Below are 24,897 nucleotides of genomic sequence, written 5' to 3'. Positions count from 1 at the left end.
TCAATGTGTATTTTCTCGACACCTCCTCGACAGATAGCTCGATACCTGTCGATACCTTCATCTGTTGAGAATTACAGGCTTTCTTATATAAAGCCCATACGCGATCTGGTCTTCATTTCCACCGATCTCTCTCTCGACACTTCTCTGTTTCTCTCCCAAAACTCTCCAATCTCACTCCAATCTTGGTTCTCAAGGATTTTCCAAGGTTTTTCATGTTTTTCCTCACTTGGTAAGCTTCTAATCCTTTCTCATTCATGCATTTCATGTTTTGAAACCTCGGATTTGGGGTTTTTCAAAATTGATGAAATTTCATTGAAATTTTGGGTTGGGTTTTCACTTAAATGTGTTTAAAAACTCATACATTGCATCACATTCGCATTATAATGATCTTGCCATGCATTTAGATGTGTGCTATATGATTGTGTGCCGGTAGGTTTGGATTGGGCTGAGCCCATGGTGAAATTTCTTTTGCAAGTCACATGTTCATGCATTTCCCATGTATACGTACTTCTTTTCAATATATTTGATATATTTGAAAATGTTTGGGACTTTTCTGATTGTCTTTCTTTTCTCCCTTTCTATTGTTTACGTTAGTCGTGTCTATGGCACCTAAGCATAAATCCACTCCAGCCTAGAACCCTCTTCGTTCCGGTGCTTCTTCTTCATCCGATCCTACTTTATCTCATATCCGGTTCCGTGATGATGATGCCTTTAAGGCATTTTCGGAGTTGGGAGTCACTGTGTGACGCCCCGGTCACCTATCCTCTCGTGCTGATTCAGGAGTTCTACTCCAACATGTACGGGATTGATTGGTCAGTACCTCTTTTCTTCACTCGCGTTCGAGGTATGCGCATTCCTATCACACCGCAGCTAGTTACAGATGTGCTTCAGGTTCCTAGGATAGAGTTTCCTGATTATCCTAACTGTGAGCGTCTGAGGACTGTGTCCAGGGATGAGCTCATGTCCGCTTTCTGTGAGCGCCCTACTTCTTGGGGTGAGCGTCTTTTTACACCATGTCGACCTTTCGCTAAAGGTCCTAGATTCATGAACATGGTGATGGCTTTTATTTTGCATCCCCTCTCTCACTATAACTCCATCACAGAGCCTCGTGCTCGGTTTTTGTTGTCTCTTCTTGAGCATCTCACAATAGACTTCCCTTCTCATTTCATTCTATCTATCATAGATGTTCATCTAGATTCGGCGACCCGTGATAAGCTCATCTTTCCTTCTGCTATCACGAGGATTCTACGCCACTTTTCTGTTCCTTTTCCCTCATCTGACCACTTCACCGGCATGTATGCCATAGATTACACTACCGTCAAATGTAGCGAGGCCTAATTTCGGTCGCGGTAGTCGGATTCAGCGGCTCCTTCCTCTCGTTCGGCTTCATCCCGTTCGGCTCCATCCACATCGGCTCCACCTTCCTCTTCGAGTGATGTGTCTCTAGGAGATATTATGGCGCAGCTACAATGCATGGATGCTCGCCTCGATACACTCTCTACGGAGTTGTATCAGGTGAATGTTCGTGTTGGTCGTATTGCTCGATGACAGGTGTCTATGGGTGGCTTTGCTCCTGAGGCTACTCCTTCGCCGCCTTCTCTTATGGCTTCTGCTTCTGAGGATGAGGATGATGATGATGGTGATGACGATGATGCTTTAGATGATGATGATGGAGATGCTAACTCTGCCGATGAGATGTCTACTTGAGACTCTTACCCTTTGTCATTCGTGACAAAAAGGGGGAGTAGTTTTGGTATGAGAGTAGTCTATCTTAGGGGGAGAGTTAGTATAGGATCATTTTGTTAGGGGGGTGTTGATACATTTTTTAGGGATGTAGTGAGGACAGTATGTATCTTTTCTTTTCTTTCTTTTTAGATACATTACTCTTGTACATGAGGTCTTGTGACCATTTCTAGACATACATTGTACTTATTTCCTTATTTATATTCATGTATGTTTTTCTTTTCACCTACCCCTTCATGTGTTGTTTCTTTTCGCTTTTTATACACATGTTTCTTATACTTGTATGCAATCTATTATTTCTGTTTCACACAAAGATGCCATGATGAGTTTTGTTTAAAGTGTTTCAGAAATACAGGTTGTCAAAGTCTACTTGCCATAAACTCTCTTCTTGCAAAGTTTTTCAAGAGTTTGTGTTAGGATAGATTTTATTGTATTCAACAAGTGAATATGAGTTGAGTGATTTATGACTTCTCTCATATGTCATTTGTTTGTTGTGGTTTTGTCACGGATTGCCAAAGGGGGAGATTGTTAGGATATATGTGTTTCACATGTTAAGAACATATGTCTTGATTTTATGTAATTGGCTTATCCTTTGACAAAACGCATTTTACTTGTATTTGGGTAGATTTAGGATGTTTTAAATATTTCAAGAAACCTTGTTTCAAGATCATGTATTGAAGCTTTCAAGTCTGTTCAAGAAAACAAGTTCAGAGTGCAAAATCATTAAAGCTCGACAGCTGGTCGATAGTTGCATCTATCGAGCTTAAGGAAGCTGTACTTCATTTGGTGTGCTCGACAGCTACTCGACACCTACTATCTGTCGAGGTTTAAGATTTTCAGAATTTCAATATGATTTTCTTGGGATCCGCGAATGTGTCTTTGGGCCTTCTTTTCTCCTAAACCTAGACATATAAAAGGATCAGTTTAAGGGCTGTCAAAGGGTTCACAAGTTTTGAGAAAACTCTATTCAAGAAAATTGTGACCGGAGACGAAGTTGTTGCCCTAGTTCATCTCTTTCTCTTGAAGAAGTTGCTGTGTATGTGTACCGTAGGGTTTTGTGACCAAGCATCTTCTTGATCTTCATCGTTTGGATGAACTGAAGAACTTTGCAACCAATAACCTTCTTAGTTGGTGATTGAAGTCGCGTACTGGGATCTGCGCAATTGGTTTGTCACGTACCGGAAGTCGTGCATCTGAAAGGGGAACTGTCACTACAGAACAAGTCCAATTGGGTATTGGGGTAAGGGTTCAACTGTAGGTTGGTAAGGTACTTGGATTCCTTTACTTGTAACCGCTTGTTGTGATAATAGTGGAGTTTCAGGAGTGGTGACCTGAAAATCACCCGGTGGGGTTTTTGCCGTTAGGTTTTCCCCATTCGTAAACAAATCACCGTGTCTTTTATTTTCCGTTGCATATTTAGTTTATTGGTGATTTGTTTGTACTACCACGCGTTTGCATGATAATTTGATTAATTAATAACTTGACTAATTAATTAATTAATTTCTATCACAAGGGGTCATTGAATTTGTGGCCTATCACACTTGTCGTTGGCCTAATTTTGTTTTTGCTTAGATTAATAACTGTTGTTATTTAAGCTTTTTTTTTTTTTCACTTGTTGTTGGCCTAATTTTATATGAATTTGGAAATCTTATTTTAAGAGAATTTGAAAAATATTCTACTTAAACTTCACGATTTTTTTTATAATAATAATAATGACCAATTACAATTCCCCAATTCCCATGCGTTACCTCTATTTTCTTTTTTCTTTTTTCTTTATAATTCACCCTAATATAGGAATAGCTAAATTGGACTAAACCTTTGAAGAGATCACCACTTGCCAAATTTGCCCAATAGCACAATTTTAGAAAATTTTAGGAGAAAAGCACATTAACAAAGTTATTTAGTTATATTGCACATTTTTTGGAACTCGAGTTTCAACTCAAACTTGAGTTCGAAGCAATTTGGGCTGCACTCCTTGGCATTCCATGCGAGTTGTTTGTAGACATAGCACTTCTCGTGTTTATATCAACAACTAATTCCCTTGCTACAATCAACAAAAACAAGCCCTCTCAAAATTTGCAGTAGCTTAGAGATAATTGTACATAATTTGGCCTCCCCATTTCAGCTTCTTTCTTTTAGATATGTTTCTTGGTCAATATGGTGGCCGGACTTTTAGTTTCCTATGCTAAGGATTTAAGGATTCTTCTACTTAGCTAGATGAGTATCTTTCTTTTCTCCTTCCCATTGAAATTGATGATTCAATTTCATATATCTACCATTTTGGGGGTTTTTCATTTTGGGTATGGATATTAGCGTGATTGTTCTCTTGAACGTGCGTGATCCTAGTCTAGATAAAAACATAAAATGTACAAATCAAAAAATTTAACCATATTATGTCAATGATTTGAAAATAAAAGAGAATGGAAGAAAATGTGCAAATATATTGAGTTTAATGCTAATCTTTTAGCATTTTAAATAATTGAACATTTATTAATATTTAACTTGTGTCCTTATAGCACTTATTAATAGGATCCTTGATTTATTTTACTTGAATAATAGGATGTCCTAAGAATTACAATTTATTCCAAATTACAACTTATAGGGTTGCCGTTAATGAAACAAGTTATCATTTTGTCCTTCCAAGTGATTGTTGAGGACTTTAGCTACAAATTCTTGTTTAGTGGGGGGATCACAGAAACACAACTTCAAATCCTTGTGGCAAAAACAATTTTGTAGATCTTTGCAGTCGTTATCATTTTGGCATTTAATTTGTGTAAGTCCTTCAACGTCCAACTTGAAACCTGTAATTATTGTATTTGTTAACGATTGTATTCTCTCAAATTATATTTAAGTATGAAACATTAAAAAATCATTAAAATTATAAAATTGTGTCACAATACTAGTTTTATATATACAACAATGTATCATCGTACATAAAAAAAAAAAAATAAATAAAGAAGTAAATCAATAAGATCCAACAAATTAATCTCCTATGTAAATGATAACTAAGTGAACGTTCTTGTGTTTGAAACTCGTTTATTATGAGAGATAATGTCAATTTTTTTAAATCCAGATATTATGCATTTTTCAAATGTTCGTTAGTAACACTAATGTTCATTTTCCCTCTTAAATGAATAAGGATTAAATAATTGTATACAAAATTGTTTACCTAGATGTAGAATAATGTGAGTAAGAGGGAATCTAAATTTTACTTGAGTGAATGAGTTAAATTTTTTTACCCTATAACACAGACTTGAATAATGAATAATTTTGCACATTAAAAAATAAAAAAAACTTGAAAATGACCATTTTTTTTTTTTTTTTTTGATGAATAGAAGTATATATTCCTTAATTTTTACTTAAATTTCTATCATATTAGAGGTACCAAACCTATTTAAAATACTGAATTATCTCAAAGTTTATAATTATTTGCAAGAACAATAAGGCCATATAGTACTATATACATATAAGAAAAAAAAATTAAGTAAAAATATAGGATGAGATTCTTACAGGAGCCAAGAAATAAGAGGGCCATTAAAAAAGCCAACTTGAAGGAATATTTCTCCATTCCTTATGTCTTTGTGTATACAATTGCTAAGCTCTTTTTTTTTTTTTTTTTTTTGTTTTTTGTTTTTTTTTTTTGTTTTTGTGTGTGTGTGTGTTTACTTTTGCACCCTTACTGTTGATGTTCTTCTGCATACATGTATATATAGGAGAGATCTTTGGCCAAACAAAATTAGAAATCTACAAATTTTGAATTTCAAGGAAAGATCTTTATACGAACAAATTTAGAAATCTATAAATTTCAGATTTTTCTTGATTTCTAAAAATTAATGACACATTTAGAGGGTATGTATTCTTGATTAATAGGAAGTTGCTATTAATTATATCTATTCTTAATAAATGGTATATGACTTCCTCTATACAAAATAGGAAGTGCTATTATAATACATATTTTTTTTTAATAATTGCATAGCATGTAGTCCAATAGTATACTAGTATCTGTTGTCCATGACTTCCTCTATCTGATTATGTATTCTCCAGCTTCAGATTCGTTTTGTGCTATTTTGTTTTTGTTTTCGTTTTTGTGTTTTTTTTTTTTTTTTTTGTTCAAGTTTAGATAAAATCCAACCTGATTATATTATACTTATTAAAAACTTAATAAATAATATCGGCTGAAACTTTCAGGTTGGGTAGGGTCGGATACCCATTACCCAATGGGTTTGATCATCCCTAATTGAAGCCCTTTTTTTGAAGCTAACCATTGACCACAATAATTGCTCAATTGAATCTTTAAACAATTATTGCACAATTATTACCCAAAAATTCCCCTTTCTTCCCCTTTCACCTACCAATATTCGTTTACAGCAGAATCAAAAACATTTTAGGGGGATATAGAGGTTTTGAAGGAGCTAAAGAATGGGTTGGACCCTAACTCAGTGAGTCCAGGCTCATGCAATAATTGTGCGTTTAGGATTGCTTAAAAAGCCAGATTTTTAAAGTATTCAGCTTATTTTTGCTACTATTCATAGGTCTTATTTGTTGGGTTAAGATAGTTTGACCCCGGTTAATTAATTCAATTACCCAAGTTGATTAATTAAGTTCAATTGTTTGCAAATTGTGAAAGCACCAAAAAATCACCAAAAATACTAAGTGCAGCGAAAAATAAATTAGATACGGTGATTTGTTGACAAATGGGAAAAACCTTGCAAGGCAAAAACCTCACCAGGTAATTTTAAGGTCACCACTCCCAAGAATCCATTAATTAACAATCAAGCGGTTACAAATATAACGAATCTTACCAACTACCCTAGCCTATCCCAAAATATCAACCTATAGTTGAACCATCGCTCCAATACCCAATTGGACTTGATCTTGTAGTAGCCTTCTTTCCTTTTGATGCGCAAACCTCCAATTTGTGACTAACCCTTTGCATGGATTCCTGTACGTGACTAACTCCAGAAATTTGAACAGATGTTATTAACTGCAAAGTTCTTCACTTCATCAATAATGAAGATCGAGAAGTACTTGGTTACAAAATCCTGTGGCGCACAAACGCAGTAGCTTCACACAAAGAAAATAAGTATCTTGGTCTCTATATTCGTGTGTGACGACTGTTAAAATAAGCCTTAAATATGTCTAGGGTTATGAGAAAAGAAACCCCAAACAACTGCACAAGACTAGGCCGAATTTCAGATTTGGAAATTCTAAAATCGTAGTTCTCGATAGATCGAGTTGCTGTCGAGCTATTTATTGAGTTTCACATTAAGTCTTGATAGCAGGCTTATATCGAGCTATTTGTCAAGACTTAGTGAACAACTTTTCTTTACTTGTTTTTTGGATCAATCTTCATGTCGTTAATACTTGACTTGAACAACATGTTTCTTGAAGTACTAAACCCATCTTAGATCTACCCAATTACGAATAAAGTGCATTTTGTCAATGGATTAGCCCATTACAATAGAATATGACCCTAAGAATCTCCCCCTTTGGAAATCCGCGATAAAACAATAAAAAGGAATTATGAGAGAAGTCTAACGCAACTATCCCATAATTTACAAAAGTACATAAGTCTAGCCCGACAACGAACTCTTGAAAACTTTGCGAAAAGAGAGATCATGGCATATAAACTTGCAACCTGTGTTATCTGAAATGCTTAAACAAGATCAAGTGTGAAACATAGACAAGTTGTATACAATAAGAAACATGTGTATAAAGATAGAAAAGAAACAATACATGTGAGACAAAGGTGAAGAAAACATACATCAACTCATAAATATATGAAGAAAACAACACATGTAACACACTTTAACCATAATTAATCACAATCACAGTTGTAATTAAAAGGTAAAGAGAAAGGAAAGAAAGATGCAGTCACAAAGATAACACGGCGATGTTTTATCGAAGAAGAAATCGAAGTACTCGGCGTAAAACCTCTCCGCCGCCCTCCAAGCAGTCAATAATCCACTAGAGAATGAAGTTAGGATACATGAATAGCAGAAGACCTTCCAAGTCTAATCTACTCAATGCATCTAAGCCCTCCAAGCTTCTTTCTCTAACTGGGTTACGCCGAACCTTGTCTTCTCTAGCTTACTAGATCCTGCAATAGCCCATTGCATCAACGAAATTGAATTGGTCCCTTCTGAACTGCTTCCCAAGCACCAAAATAGTTTCTCACAAATATGGGTATGGTGAGATAAGGATTTGGCTAATGTACCTCTCAAGGATATATCAATGGAGAGGGTGAGAGTAAAGGAATTTGGAGAATCAAAAGATGAAGATTGTGGATGAGTCAATCTTGTTTTTCTCTAGGGTTTCTCTCCCAAAATTCTTTCTGGGAGCTCTCTACATTTCATGGGTATAAGGGTATTTATAGCAGGGTGTATGAGGAATGCGAAGAGTCAGTTACAACCAAACATGGTATTCTTGCAACTCGAGCTCGTGACTGGAACGAGTCGCGAGTTTGAGCCATGAGCTAACTGCTTGGCTAGACTGGAAGTTTTGTCCTGTAGTGCAACAGCTGGCGTGACCCTTCAACTCCCCCTGCATGCTTCACACATGTGCCATTCTGGCGACTTGCTAGTCGCGAGATCCAGTTGCGAGACTCCTAAATAGACACTAACTCCTGGGACTTGAATGTTGACCCATGCAACAACCTCTTCAGCAACTGGTTCATGTGCGGGTTTCGTTTCAACCTCAACGTCTCAGAAAGGAGCTGAGTCACCGAACTCAGTCATGACCAGGCAGGTTACAACGGTTCACTCTCTTCCATTTTGTTAGGACATATGTGATTCAATGTTAGGAATATATGTCACTATTTTATGTAATTGGATAATCCTTTGACAAAATGCACTTTACTTGTAATTTGATAGATCTAGGATGTGTTTAATTCTTCAAGGAACAAGATTTCAATTTCAAGTGTTATAGCCATGCAAGCCTGTCCAAGAATCAAGTAAGAAAGCGCTGGAATTTAAAACTCGACAGCTAGCATCTATCGAGGTTTAAAAGCTGTTGAAGCCCGTGGCTCAACAGCTAGCTCAATAGATGGTTATCTATCGAGATTTATGAGACTCAGTTTTTCAGTGCTATTTTACATCCGATCTATGAGTATGTGTTTAGGCTTTCTTTTCTCACAACCCTAAACATATATAAGGATTATTTTAAGGGTCATCAAAGGATATACAAGTTGCACAAGTGTGAAGCAAAGTCTTGTTTATGCAAATTGTGATCAGAGACAAAAATTTTCCCTAGTTCATCTTTCTCTTGAAGAAGCTGCTGTGTTTGTACACTGTAGGGTTTTGTGACCAAGGAGTTTCGTGATCTTCATCGTGTGATAAACTGAAGAACTTTGCAGCCAACATTCTTCTGAAGTTAGTGATTAAGTCGCGTACTGGGATCTGCACATTAAAAGGAAAGATTGTCACTACAAAACAAGTCCAATTGGATATTGGGGTAAAAGTTCAACTGTATGTTGGTATAAGGTACTGTGATTCCCTTACTTGTAACCGCTTGTTTTGATAATAGTGGATTCTTAGGAATGGTGACCTTAAAATCACCCGGTGGGGTTTCTGTCGTGTAGGTTTTCTCCATTTGTAAATAAATCATCATGTCAATATAATTTCCGCTGTATTTAGTTATTTGGTGATTTGTTTGTGCTACCACGCGCTTTGCATATTAATTAACTTAATTAATTCACTTGGCTAAATTAATTGGTTAATTCTTGTCCTATCACATTTCTTGGAACCTCCCTTACTTAGACACCCTTGACCGCTCCAACAACTTCTTCTCTAATCCAATTCCTAACTCGTTCCCTAACTTGACTCGTCTACGACGACTCGGTCTCTCAATGAACTCGTTCTCCGACAAAATACCCACCTCGATTAGCTCACTCACTGAGCTTGAGGAGCTTTACCTCGATAACAACAAGCTAGAAGGAGCAATTCCAGCAAGTTTCAACAACCTTGTGAGCTTAAAAAGACTCGAACTCCAATCAAACAAGCTCACATGCAAGTTTCCCGAGTTGGGTTCTTTGAACAGGTTTTCCTTTTTAGATGCTAGCAACAATGTCATCTCCAGCAAAATCCCGTGGGTTTTTCCATCTTCGCTGGTTCAAATCTCCATGAGAAACAATAGCTTAGAAGGAACAATAATCCCAGAGAGTTTCAGAACTTTGGGTTATTTACAAGTAATCAGTATAAGTCACAATCGACTCAGTGGCTCAGTACCATCCCTTCTCTACGACCTCCTATCACTGCAACAACTCACTCTCTCATTCAACCTATTCTCCTCCGTACAAGCCCTAGCTTCTTTAGGCACGCAAAACGAGCTCATAGCTATCGATCTAAGCAACAATGAGCTCCGATGCTTTTTACCGTTGTAAGGTTGAAATTTTATCAACCATCTTATTGACTTTATTCTGTACCAAATTTTCTTGTATTTTAGCAATTAGTAACCCTGTATTTAGGTGGGAATCATGTAAGGGTAGTGTGTGAGAGAGTGTGAAGAAATGCTCAAGATTATGCAAAGAAGTAGGGACTCGCGACTGGATCTCGCGGATTGCAAGCCGCCAGAAGTTGCAAACATGTCAAGCATGCCAGAAGTTGAAGCGTCATGCCAGGTGTTGCACTATAGGTCAAAAGTCCTAGGCTGGCCAAGCCGCTAGCTCGTGACTTGAACTCGCGACTCAGTCTAGTCAAGAGGCCAAGTCGCCAGACCACCCTGTTTGGGAAAAACTGACTCTTCGCATTCCTTTCTCACCCCACTATATATAGACCCTTATATCCACGAAATATAGAGAGTTTCTAGAGAGAATTTTGAGAGAGAAAATCTAGGGAAAAACTAGATTGGCTCATCCACAATCTTCACATAGAGACTTTTCAAATTCCTCTACTCTTTTCCTCTCCATTGTTACATCCTAGAGATGTGCATTACCAAAACTTTTTCTCATCATACCCATATCTGTGAGAAAGCTATTTGGTGCTTTGGGAAGCAGTTAAGAAGGGACCAATTTCATATTGGTTGATAGTATGGTCAAGTAGCGGAATTCGGAAAGCTAAAGAAGAAATAGGTTCAGCGTAACCTCTTTGGAGTAGGAGTTTGGAGGGCTTAGGTACAATGGGTAGATTAGGCTTGGAGGGTCTTCTACTGTTCATGTATCCCAACTACATTCTTTAGTGGATTATTTACTGCTTGGACGGCAGCAAAGAGGTTTTACGCAGAGGGCTTCGGTTTCCTCTTCGATAACACATCATTGTGTTGTCCTTGTATTTGCATCCCTCTTCCCTTAATCTTTACCATTTAATTTCTGCTGTGGATGCGATTTTATTTGGTTTAGATTGTTTATCAATTCTGTATTAAGTTTATGTTCATATTCCGCACATTAATTGTTTGATATTAAACTTGAATTGTTAATTTGTTAAGTGGGGGTCTAAACGTTCATAGTGTTTGATACACTAATTGAACTCTCAATTGGTATCAGAGTGGGTACACTTGTTGTGGTTTAAATACCTAAGTGTGATCCTTGACCCCTTGTGTGTTTTGCCATGGATAATGCTTTGTATGCTTCTATTGATGTTTTGGATGTTGTCAAGTGTAACATGCCATGTGTTTGTTATAATGCATCTATAAGTGTTAATCCTCATAATTGTGATGACAAGTTACTTGAATATATGGGTGTTGTTGATATTCCAAATGACAAACTCTTCAAGAAAAAGGCTAAAGAAGTTTCAAAAGAATTTGAGCAAGTTATTTTGTGAAAATAATGATTTGATTGCTAAGCTCAATGAATCCAACAAATTGGTTGAGAAATATAAGAAATGTGCTAAAAATTCTCTTGAAAAGTTGAAAGAGTTTGAATGTTTGAATATGGACTTGGATGCTAAACTTGTTTTGTCTAACAAACTAGTTGATGATCGTAAATGTGAAAATGAATCTCTTAAGATGCATGCCAAGTGTTTGATTGCTGAACCTATTTCTAAAAAGGATGAAAATATTTGTTGCAATCATGTTGTGGTACTCGATTTTGTGCCTATTGTGTATTCTACTTCAAAGGACAAATCGGTGTATATTCCTCCACAGAAAAGAAATCAAAAGGTGGAGAGAAAGGCTATTAAGTCAAAGCCTCCGTTTAGGTCTCAACCTAAGGCTTTGGATGGATATAAGTTTGTTCCAACTTGCCACCATTGTGGTGTGATTGGTCATATAAGACCTTAATGTCATAAGTTAAAGAGAGAACAAAACCATGTTGCTAGATCCCTTCCTAAAGAGCCTAGTGGACCTAAACACATTGTTTGTCACCATTTTTGTTCCTTTGGTCATCTAAAACCTCAATGCTCTAAATTTCATGCTTCTAAAATAATTGAAAGAAAAGAGAAACTTGAGCTTCTTGGATGTCATGCTAAACATGGTAAACCGGTTTTGAGTGAAAATAGCATGTTGTATAGTGTTTAATGCTCTTCACTCCTTGTCTATGTGCATCTCCGGTTCTCATTCTTCCAACCCTCGTCTCTCTTCTCATGAGACACTCATTCCAAACAATCGTTCCATTTGGATGAGGAAGGGTTCCTATGGTTAAGCTTTTGCTCTTTTGGTCCTTAATCTAATTCTTTCGATCTTTGTAGGACCCTTCATGCATTAGATGCTTCATTGTCATGCATTTGTGCATCATGCATCTCTTTATATGCATTATTTTGATTGTTTTTGCATTTGATCTTACTTTTATGTTTTTGTTTTTGTGTGTGTAAAAATCTAAAAACACATAAAAAGTGAAAAATTCAAAAAGTTTGATTGTATATGTTTGAGCACATTCCACATGTGAGTTTGGCCTAGTACTTTCGTACTAATGGCGTAGTGCATTTAGAGCTTAACTTGTTATATATGCATATCTATCTTTATGGGAAAAATCTTGACATCTATGCGTGATTGTTGTAAATCGATCTTCAAGCTTGTCATGAATGATTAGTTAGTAGTCATGTTAGTTTTGATACATGCGTAGACTTGTGTCTATATATCTTCCCACACTTTCTATTGTTTTTGCTTAAAGAGCTCACCAAATGTAAATCTCCAAATGAAAAGAGATATTGAGCTGCAAAAGCCATCGCACATACTAGTATTTGACTAGGAAAAAGGGAATGCGACTTGTATTGAAAATGTATGATGCCCAAAAGCCAAAGGCTTGTTCATCAAATTGAAATATCAAAAAATTTCAGGCATCGATCTCAAAATGAGATGTATTGATTCAAAATGATCAAATGTTATGGATTGTAAAGAAGCCTAATGAAAAGCTTCAAAGATATGTAATTATTTTCTTGTGGGAGGTCATATATGTTCATTTCTATAATTGAGATAAACCACTTGACTTAGTACTAGTGGGGGAGAAATTCTATTTCTCATGCACATTTGTAAGGGGAGAGATATTCCATAGGGGAGATGCATATACCAAGGGGGAGAAGACATTGTGATAATAAGAAAACTTTGTTTTGTTTGTTTGTCTTATGACTGTTTTGGTGTATGATCAAGTTGCTCATATGCTTCACAACATATTTACTTGATCGCTTTTTACTTGTTACATTATACTTGTCCTTTTATTACTTGCTTTACCTTGAGCGTCTAATGTGTTTTGTGCAAGTGTTTCAGGTTACAGGTATATATGTTCCAAGTGCATCATAGCTTCTTGTCATTTTGAAAGGGAGAAACTTTAAGCACTTTTAGTTTATTTAAAATACTTTGATTTCTACCCATGTTCCTTTTGTAAGTTTTTAGGATTTGTTTCCATGTGTTTTGTAGGCTTTTATTGTTTGTACCATACTTATGCAGCCTTTATGTTTTGTTGCCTAGTACTTCTAGTTAAATGTTATGCATTTTGTTTAAGTACTCTCACTCTTGTGCTGCAGTAGGATCTTGTTCCTAGATGCATATACCTTATTTATTGTGCATTGGTTGAGTGTTGGACATGCAAGTAATTTGCATTGAGCTTGTTAGCTTGTATGTTCGGATGTTCATTCCAAGTGTGAATGACCATTGTGGTCACTATTTTATAGTGATTGCTTGTATGGTCAAGCCATGGTTTATTACTTTATTCCATTTTGCTTGATCGCATTGTGCTTGCCTCATATGCATTACAAGTTTTTCTACATACAATGATCATATTGTATTATTGTGTTTAAGGAGATTCTTGTTCATATGATTCAAGAACTACACAGATTCTAGAGTTAGGTGTAAGTGAGTTTTATTCAACTGTTCCCATCTCACATGTTAAGTCTAGAGTTTGTTTTAGGGTTTTGTCACGGAATAGCCAAAGGGGGAGATTGTAAGGTAGAAATTTTATCAACCATTTTGTTGGCTTTATTCTATGCCAAATTTGCTTGTATTTTAGCAATTAATAACCCTGTATTTAGGTGAGAATCATGTAAGGGTAGTGTGTGAAAGAGTGTGAAGAAATGCTCAAGATTGTGCAAAGAAGCACAGACTCACAATTGGATCTCGCGGGTGGCTTGCGGCTTGTAAGCCGCCAGAAGTTGCACACGTGCCAAGCATGTCAGAAGTTGAAGGGTCTATATATAGTGGGGTGAGAAAGGAATGCGAAGAGTCAGTTTTTCCCAAATAGTGTGGTCTGGCGACTTGGCCTTGCGACTGGCCAGCCTAGGACTCTTGTCCTGTAGTGCAACAACTGGCATGACTCTTCAGCTCCCCTGCATGCTTCACATGTGTGCCAGCTTTGGCAGCTTACCAGTCGCGAGTCCCAGCTGCGAGTCCCTGCATCCTTGCAAATTCTTGACCATTTCTTCACACTCTCTAACTCACTACCCTTACACGATTCCCACCTAAATACAGGGTTACTAATTGCTAAAATACAAGCAAATTTGGCACGGAATAAAGCCAACAAGATGGTTGATAAAATTCAACCTTACAATTTTAAATAATTTTGTATGAATTTTGAAATCTTATTTTAAGAGAATTTGAAAAATATTATGCTTAAACTTCACATTTTTAAAAAAAATAAATTGTGGTTTATATAACAACATAAGCTCCACTAAAAGAGTCAAGACCCTAGACTATTGTTTTATAAAAATAATGACTAATTACAATTCCCCAATTCCCATGCGTTACCTCTATTTTCTTTTTTCTTTTTAATTCACCCTCATATAGGAATAGCTGAACCAGACTAAACCTTTGAAGAGATCACCACTTGCCAAATTTGCCCAATAGCACAATTTTAGCAAATTTTAGGAGAAAAGCACATTAACAAAGTTATTTAGTTATATAGCACATTTTTTGGAACTCGAGTTTCAACTCAAACTTGAGTTCCAAGTAATTTGGGCTGCACTCCTTGGCATTCCATGCAAGTTGTTTGTAGACGTAGCACTACTCGTGTTCATATGCACAACTAATTCCCTTGCTACAATCAACAGAAACAAACCCTCTCAAAATTTGCAGTATCTTAGAGATAATTGTACATAATTTGGCCTCTCCATTTCAGCTTCTTTCTTTTAGATATGTTTCTTGGTCAATATGGTGGCCAGACTTTTAGTTTCCTATGCAAAGGATTTAAGGATTCTTCTACATAGCTAGATGAGTATCTTTCTTTCCTCCTTCCCATTGAAATTGATGATTCAATTACATATATCTACCATTCTGGGGGTTTTTCATTTCGGGTATGGATATTAGCGTGATTGTTCCCTTGAACATGCGTGATCTTAGTCTAGATAAAAACTTAAAACGTACAAATCAAAAAATTTAACCATATTATGTCAATGATTTGAAAATAAAAGAGAATGGAAGAAAATGTGCAAATCTATTGAGTTTAATGCTAATCTTTTAGCATTTTAAATAATTGAACATTTATTAATATTTAACTTGTGTCCTTAGAGCACTTATTAACAGGATCCTTGATTTATTTTTCTTGAATAATAGGATGTCCTGAGAATTACAATTTATTCCGAATTACAACTTATAGGGTTGCTTTTAATGAAACAAGTTATCATTTTGTCCTTCCAAGTAATTGTTGAGGACTTTAGCTTGAAATTCTTGTTTAGTGGGGGGATCACAGAAACACAACTTCAAATCCTTGTGGCAAAAACAATTTTGTAGATCTTTGCAATCGTTATCATTTTGGCATTTAATTTGTGTAAGTCCTTCAACATCCAACTTGAAACCTGAAATTATTGTATTTGTTAACGATTGCATTCTCTCAAATTATATTTAAGTATGAAACATTGAAAAATCATTAAAATTATAAAATTGTGGCATAGTACTAGTTATATATATACAACAATGTATCATCGTACATAAAAAAAAATAAAAATAAAAAAGAGGAAGAAATAAATAAATAAGATCCAACAAATTAATCTCCTATGTAAATGATAACTAAGTGAACATTCTTGTGTTTGAAACTCGTTTATTATGAGAGATAATGTCAATTTTTTAAATCCAGATATTATGCATTTTTCAAATGTTCGTTAGTAACACTAATGTTCATTTTCCCTAGATGTAGAATAATGTGAGTAAGAGGCAATCTAAATTTTGCTTGAGTGAATGAGTTAAATTCTTTTACCCTACCCTATAACACAGACTTGAATAGTGAATAATTTTGCATATTAAAAAAAAAAAAAAACTTCAAAATGACCATTTATTTTTTGTGATGAATAGAAGTATATATTCCTTAATTTTTACTTAAATTTCTATCATATTAGAGGTACCAAACCTATTTAAAATACTGAATTATCTCAATGTTTATAATTATTTGCAAGAACAATAAGGCCATATAGTACTATATACATATAAGAAAAGAAAATTTAAGTGAAAATATAGGATGAGATTCTTACAAGAGACAAGAATCAAGAGGGCAATTAAAAAAGCCAACTTGGAGGAATATTTCTCCATCTCTTATGTCTTTGTGTATACAATTGCTAAGCTCTTTTTTTTTTTCTTTTTTCTTTTTCTTTTTGTGTTTACTTTTGCACCCTTACTGTTGATGTTCTTCTGCATACATGTATATATATAGGACAGAGCTTTGGCCAAACAAAATTAGAAATTTATAAATTTTGAATTTCAAGGAAAGATCTTTATACGAACAAATTTAGAAATCTATAAATTTCAGATTTTTCTTGATTTCTAAAAATTAATGACACATTTAGAGGGTATGTATTCTTGATTAATAGGAAGTTGCTATTAATTATATATATTCTTAATAAATGGTATATGACTTCCTCTATACAAAATAGGAAGTGGTATTATAAAGCATATTTTTTTTAATAATTGCATAGCATGTAGTCCAGTAGTATACTAGTATGTGTTGTCCATGACTTCCTCTATCTGATTATGTATTCTCCAGCTTCAGATTCGTTTTGTGTTATTTTGTTTTGTTTTTGTTTTTGTTTTTCTGTTTTTGTGTTTTTTTTATTTTTTTTTTGTTCGAGTTTGGATAAAATCCAACCTGATTATGTTATACTCATTAAAAACTAAATAAATAATATCGGCTGAAACTTTCGGGTTGGGTAGGGTCGGATACCCATTACCCAATGGGTTTGATCATCCTTAATTGGAGCCCTTTTTTTGAATCTTACCATTGACCACAATAATTGCTCAACTGAATCTTTAAACAATTATTGCACAATTATTACCTAAAAATTCCCCTTTCTTCTCCTTTCACCTACCAATATTCGTTTACAGTAGAATCAAAAACATTTTAGGGGGATATAGAGGTTTTGAAGGAGCTGAAGAATCGGTTGGACCCTAACTTAGTGAGTCCAGGCTCATGCATTAATTGTGCGTTTAGGATTGCTTAAAAGCCAGATTTTTTAAGTATTCAGCTTATTTTTGCTACTATTCATAGGTTTCATTTGTTAGGTTAAGATAGTTTGACCCCGGTTAATTAATTCAATTACCCAAGTTGATTAATTAGGTTCAATTTTATGCAAATCGTGAAAGCACCAACAAATCACCAAAAATACTGAGTGCAGTGGAAAATAAATTAGATACGGTGATTTGTTAACAAATGGGAAAAACCTCGCAAGGCAAAAACCCCATCAGGTGATTTTAAGGTCACCACTCCCAAGAATCCACTAATTAATAATCAAGCGGTTACAAGTATAAGGAATTTTACCAACTGATAGTTTTTAGACCCCTTAAACAATTAATTTTAACCTAGGTAATTAACCAAGTTGTTACTTAGTCTAATTAAACAAGTCTAGGTTATCACTATAACAAAGATCAAATCATGCAAAGCAGCGGAAAATAAATAACACAAGATATGATCACCTAGGAAACCAAACCGGTAAAAACCTGAGGAGGATTTGACCTAGCTATCCTCAAGGTAAACTTGAATCCACTATCTTGAAAGAATCGAAGTTCATACAATAAGACTTACAGGCCCCCATGCTTGACTTCTTATTGCTACCAACCAGTAGAACTTACTGACACAACCACATGCAAACTCCGAATCCACGGACTCCTTCTTTCTTGGATTCACCACCAGATACAAGCACACCCGCTTGTGTTTTCTTTAAACTTCAATGGCAGCAACTGAATTGATCATCAAGGCATAGATAAATCTTCTCCTTGAAAACCCTAAATTTGTGTAAAGGAAAGCTCCTTTAGATCTCACAAGAGATTTACACAAATCACAATTATGAGCAATACTAAAACGTGGCTAGGGTTTTCCTTTTATACTTATGACAAATAAGAAACCCTAAAAACGTTTTAAAACACTTAGGGCTGAGTTGGACAAATCTGCAGAAAATCATTCTGACCGAGCTTTGATCGATCGAGCCAAGTCGAAAGGCACAATGCATTCCTGCTTTAACTCAATTCCAACTTTACATAAAAGAACAGCTTTGAGCTAGACTAAAACACTTCTAAACACATTGTTTTGATCATGGTTTGCCAACAAAACAAATTAGAGTTCTAAATACATAAAATTCTAAGACTTTAGAACCTAACACCAACTACCGTAGCCTATCCCGAAATACCAACCTACAGTTGAACCATCACTCCAATACCCAATTGGACTTGATCTTGTAGTAGCCTTCTTTCCCTTTGATGCACAAACCTCCAATTTGTGACTAACCCTTTGCATGGATCCTAGTACATGACTAACTCTAGCAATTTGAACAGATGTTATTGACTGCAAAGTTCTTCACTTCATCAATAATGAAGATCGGGAAGCACTTGGTTACAAAATCCTATGGCGCACAAATGCTGTAGCTTCACACAGAGAAAATAAGTATCTTGGTCTTTATATTCATGTGTGATGACTCTTAAAATAAGCCTTAAATATGTCTAGGGTTATGAGATAAGAGACCCTAAACAACTGCACAAGACTGGGCTGAATTTCAGATTTGGAAATTCTAAAATCGTAGTTCTCAATAGATTGAGCTGCTGTCGAGCTATTTATCGAGCTTCACATTAAGTCTTGATAGCAGGCTTCTATCGAGCTATCTGTCGAGACTTAGTGAACATCTTTTCTTCACTTGTTTCTTGGATCAATCTTCATGTCTTTAATACTTGACTTGAACAACATGTTTTTTGAAGTACTAAACCCATCTTAAATCTACCTAATTACAAGTAAAGTGCATTTTGTCAAAGGATTAGCCAATTACAATAAAATATGACTCTAACAATCTCCCCCTTTGGAAATCCGTGATAAAACCACAAAAAGCAATTATGAGAGAAGTCTAACACAATTATCCCATAATTTACAAAAGTACATAAGTCTAGCCCTACAACAAACTCTTGAAAACTTTGCAAAAAGAGAGACCATGGCATGATAAACGTGCAACCTGTCTTATCTGAAATGATTAAACAAGATCAAGTGTGAAACATAGACAAGTTGTATACAATAAGAAACAACACATGTGAGACAAAGGTAAAGAAAACATACATCAACTCATATATATAAATTAGAGGCATCTGTCTGGACGACCTTGAAGGAATTTTCTGAGGGGATTCCTAGACAAGGGAGTGTTTTGACATATTTTTTGATTTATTGAACAACCAATGTATGAGTGGGTGTCCAAGGAGGAGGATTGGTTCGAAGTCTATCAAAAAGAGGCTTGCATTGTTGCCTAAGATTTTGATAGAAATCAGAAATGTAATTGAGGGATCCTAAGAACCTTTGAAGTTGGGTCTTTTCTAGGATCTCATCTGGAAACTTGTCTGCAAACTGAATGGCTCTATCTATGGGTTTAATGACACCATGTCTTATATCAAAGCCTAAGAATCGGACACTGGTTTGGAAAAGTTTGATCTTTGGAGCTGAAACAACAAGACCATTATGTTTGATGGTTTGGAAGAATGTTCTAAGATGCTTCCAATGTTGGTTCAGGGATTCTGAGAAAATAAGTACATCATCAATGTACACAATGATATGACTGGAGAATGGATTGAAAATCTCATTCATGATGTTTTGGAATTTAGAAGGTGCATTCTTAAGACCAAAGGGCATTACATTCCATTCGTAATGGCCAAAGGGTGTGGTGAAGGCTGTCTTATACCTATCAGACTCTCTGATTTGTATCTGCCAGAAACCACTCTTCACGTCAAACTTACAGAAAACCACTGCTTTGCTAAGTCTGTTAACTAAGTCTCTTTTGTTGGGAATAGGAGGCAATTACCAAATGGGTAATTATATTGATATATATTTATATATCAAAGAATACAATGTATGTAACTAAAGTCGTCACAACACCATGGTACATGTAATGAGAAAAGAAAGACACCAAAACCTCACTACATCCCTCAAAACACTATCCCACTATCTAGTATATCCTTTGCGAGCTCTCCCCCTAGCAATAAGACTACTCTCATCTATAAAACTACTCCCCCTTTTTGTCACAAGTGACAAAGGGTGTATCACTGAGAGTTCGTCATCTCATCATCATACTCAGAGCCAGAAGCATCATCACCATCATCATCTCCACCATCCAAAGAAGAGGACTCCTTAACATGCTCAGGTGAAGATGAGGGTGCAAAACCACCACGGCGAGACTAGCGGTTAAGCGATGCGACCGATTTTGATGTTCATTTGACACATCTCATCGGATAGATGGTCAAGATGACTACCAAAATCAGCATGCATATGCTGAAGTTGCTCCATGACTTCCACAAGGGAGACAAGTGCCCTAAATGAGGAAGAAGGGGCAAATGATGAAGAGGATTGAGAGGAAGGGGCTGCAGGGTTTGTAGGGGCTACAACTGAAGGCTCCACATAAGGCTGCTTCACAGCAAGCTGCGCTGCACTCCTTCGAATAGACTCCTTGCTCATGGCACCCATGACATAGAAGAGAGGAGAAAAAGGAATGGTGACATGCAAGTGAGTGAGAATGTGCGTGATAGTTGAAGGAAAGATGAGCTTATCACATGTGGTAGTGCCTCGATAGCAATCTATAATAGATTCTATCATATGTGATGGAAAGTCTATAGAAAGAGATGTTTTTGAAGAATAGTCCATGCTTCTTTCGTATTGTCAGTGGAAGAGATCTACTTGAATTCTTCATTGGTCACAGCACTAAACAGAACATTCAGTGCTTTACTGTTAAAATTTGCAGCTTTGATCTTTGCATCATCCCAGATGGCTGGTGGCTCTTCAGGCTACGTCCAACCTACGTCAATTGCAAGCCATACTTTCTCATCTAAAGACAGATTAAAGGCTCTTATGCATACTTTCCAATATGCATAGTTACTACCATCAAATAAAGGAGGAACAATTAGGGATTGCCCACGATCCATAACAACAGGAGTCAATAGATCACACAGCAAAGAGTGTGTCTGCTCTGATGCCACTTGTTGGGTTAAGATAGCTTGATCCCGTTAATTAATTCAATTACCCAAGTTGATTAATTAGGTTCAATTGTATGCAACTCATGAATGCATCGATAAATCACCAAAAATACTAAGTGCAGCAGAAAATAAATTAGACCTGGTGATTTGTTGATAAATGGGGAAAACCTCGCAAGGCAAAAACCCTAGCGGGTGATTTTAAGGTCATTACTCCCAATAATCCACTAATCAATAATCAAGTGGTTACAAGTATAAGGAATCTTACCAGCTACCTTGGCCTATTTCGAAATACCAACCTACAGTTGAACCTTCGCTCCTGAATGTTCAAATAGTGTTGAAAACACCAATAAACGTTTAGACCCCCAATCTACAAATTATCAATACAACCTTATAATCAAACAATATATGTGCGGAATATGAATATAAGCTAAACCCAAACATGTAACACACTTTAAACCATAATTAATCATAATCACAATAGTAATTAAAAGGTAAAGAGAAAGGGAAGAGAGATGCAAACACAAATATAACATGGCAATGTTTTATCGAAGAGGAAACCAAAGTACTTGGCGTAAAACCTCTCCGCCGCCATCCAAGTGGTCAATAATCCACTAGAGAATGAAGTTGGGATACATGAATAGTAGAAGATCCTCTAAGCCTAATCTACTAAATGCACCTAAGCCCTCTAAGCTTCTTGCTCCAACAGGGTTACGCCGAACCTTGTCTTCCCTATTTTACTAGATCCCGCAATAGCCCATTGCATCAACCAAATTGAATTGCTCCCTTCTAAACTACTTCCCAAGCACCAAAATAGCTTCTCACAGATATGGGTATGGTGAGATAAGGATTTGGCTAATGTACCTCTCAAGGATATATCAATAGAGAGGGTGAGAGTAGAGGAATTTGGAGAATTAAAAGATGAAGATTGTGGATGAGTCAATCCTGTTTTTCACTAAGGTTTCTCATCCAAAATTCTCTTTGGAAGCTCTCTACATTTCATGGGTATAAGGGTATTTATAGCAGGGTGTATAAGGAATACGAAGAGTCAATTACAACCAGACAGGGCATTCTGGCAACTCGAGCTCGCGACTGGAACAAGTCGCGAGTTTGAGTCATGAACTAACTGCCTGGCCAGACTAGAAGTTTTGTCCTGTAGTGCAACAGCTAGTGTGACCCTTCAGCTCCCCCTGCATGCTTCACACGTGTGCCATTCTGGCGACTTGCTAGTCGCGAGATCCAGTTTTGAGACTTCCAAATAGACACTAACTCCTGGGACTTCAATGTTTACCCATGCAATAACCTCTTCAGCAACTGGTTCATGTGTGGGTTTCGTTTCGACCTCAATGTCTCAAAAACGAGCTGAGTCACCGAACTTGGTCATGACCAGGCGGGTTACAACGGTTCACTCTCTTCCATTTTGTTAGGACATATGTGATTCAATGTTAGGAACATATGTCACTATTTTATGTAATTGGCTAATCCTTTGACAAAATGCACTTTACTTGTAATTGGATAGATCTAGGATGTGTTTAATACTTCAAGGAACAAGGTTTCAAATTCAAGTGTTAAAGCCATGCAAGTCTGTCCAAGAATCAAGTAAGAAAGTGCTGGAATTTAAAACTCGACAGCTAGCATCTATCGAGATTTAAAAGCTGTTGAAGCCCGTGGCTCGACAGCTAGCTTGATAGATGGCTATCTATCGAGGTTTATGAGACTCAGTTTTTCAGAGCTGTTTTACATCCAATCCATGAATATGTGTTTAGGCTTTCTTTTCTCACAACCCTAAACATATATAAGGATTATTTTAAAGGCCATCAAAGGTTATACAAGTTGCACAAGTGTGAAGCAAAGTCTTGTTTATGCAAATTGTGAATAGAGATAAAACTTTTCCCAAGTTCATCTTTCTCCTGAAGAAGCTGCTGTGTTTGTGCACCGTAGGATTTTGTGACCAAGGAGCTTCATGATCTTCATCGTGTGATGAAGTAAAGAACTTTGCAGCCAACATTCTTTTGAAGTTGGTGATTAAGTCGCATACTGGGATCTACTCATTAAAAGGAGAGATTGTCACTACCGAATAAGTCCAATTGGGTATTGGGGTAAAGGTTCAACTGTAAGTTGGAATAAGGTACTGTGATTCACTTACTTGTAATCAACTATTTTGATAATAGTGGATTCTCAGAAATGGTGACTTTAAAATTACCTGGTGGGGTTTTTGTCGTGTAGGTTTTCCCCATTCGTAAAGAAATCACCATGTCAATTTAATTTTCGCTGCATTTAGTTATTTGGTGATTTGTTTGTGCTACCACGCGTTTTGCATGTTAATTAACTTAATTAATTCACTTGGCTAAATTAATTGGTTAATTCATCACAAGGGACCAATACATTCTTGGCCTATCACATTTCTTGGAACCTCCCTTACTTAGACACCCTTGACCGCTCCAACAACTTCTTCTCTAATCCATTTCCTGACTCACTCCCTAACCTGACTCGTCTGTGGTGACTCGGTCTCTCAATGAACTCGTTCTCTGACAAAATACCCACCTTGATTAGCTCACTCATTGAGCTTGTGGAGCTTTACCTCGATAACAACAAGCTGGAGGGAGAAATTCCAGCGAGTTTCAACAACCTTGTGAGCTTAAAAAGACTCGAACTCCAATCAAACAAGCTCACATGCAAGTTTCCTAAATTGGGTTCTTTGAAAAAGTTTTCCTTTTTAGATGCTAGCAACAATGCCATCTTCGGCAAAATCCTGTGGGTTTTTCCATCTTCGCTGGTTCAAATCTCCATGAGAAACAATAGCTTAGAAGGAACAATAATCCCAGAGAATTTCAGAACTTTGGGTTATTTACAAGTAATCAATATAATTCACAATCGACTTAGTGGCTCAGTACCATCCCTTCTCTACGACCTCCTATCACTGCAACAACTCACTCTCTCATTCAACCTGTTCTCCTCCGTACAAGCCCCAGCTTCTTTAGGCACACAAAGCGAGCTCATAGCTATCAATCTAAGCAACAACAAGCTCCGAGGCTTTTTACCTTTATTCATGGCGTTAATGCCAGGGCTCTCTGCTTTGTCCTGGGAGAACAACAAGTTCACGGGTATGATGCCAACCCAGTACGCCTTCAAAGCGGTAATATCGGGACCCGAAATTTCACCATTAAGGAGGCTGTTGCTTGGAGGGAACTACTTGTTCGGACCCAAACCGGATCCTATAATGGGGCTCCAACCCGATTCTGTAAACGTGAGGTTGGTTGATAACTACTTGTAATAGTGTCCGGTAACTGTCAAGGTGGTCAGCAAAAATCATTGACAGAATGTAGGAGCTTTGTTCCTTTAATTCCTTAAATAAATAATATGACATGTAATTGATCTTCT

The 24,897-nt window shown here is 36.5% G+C and overlaps 2 pseudogenes; both read left to right on the top strand.

Moving 5' to 3' along the window:
- The first annotated feature begins 577 nt into the window (after window positions 1-577).
- On the top strand, window positions 578-10,123 carry LOC115950166 (annotated as a pseudogene).
- Window positions 10,124-17,261: 7,138 nt separating this feature from the next.
- LOC115950165 lies at window positions 17,262-24,867 on the top strand (annotated as a pseudogene).
- The last annotated feature ends 30 nt before the right edge of the window (window positions 24,868-24,897 follow it).

The sequence above is a fragment of the Quercus lobata genome, chromosome 6 (assembly GCF_001633185.2).
Source record: "Quercus lobata isolate SW786 chromosome 6, ValleyOak3.0 Primary Assembly, whole genome shotgun sequence".
NCBI classification, from domain to species: Eukaryota; Viridiplantae; Streptophyta; class Magnoliopsida; order Fagales; family Fagaceae; genus Quercus; species Quercus lobata.
This window is presented reverse-complemented; position numbering and strand designations above follow the sequence as displayed.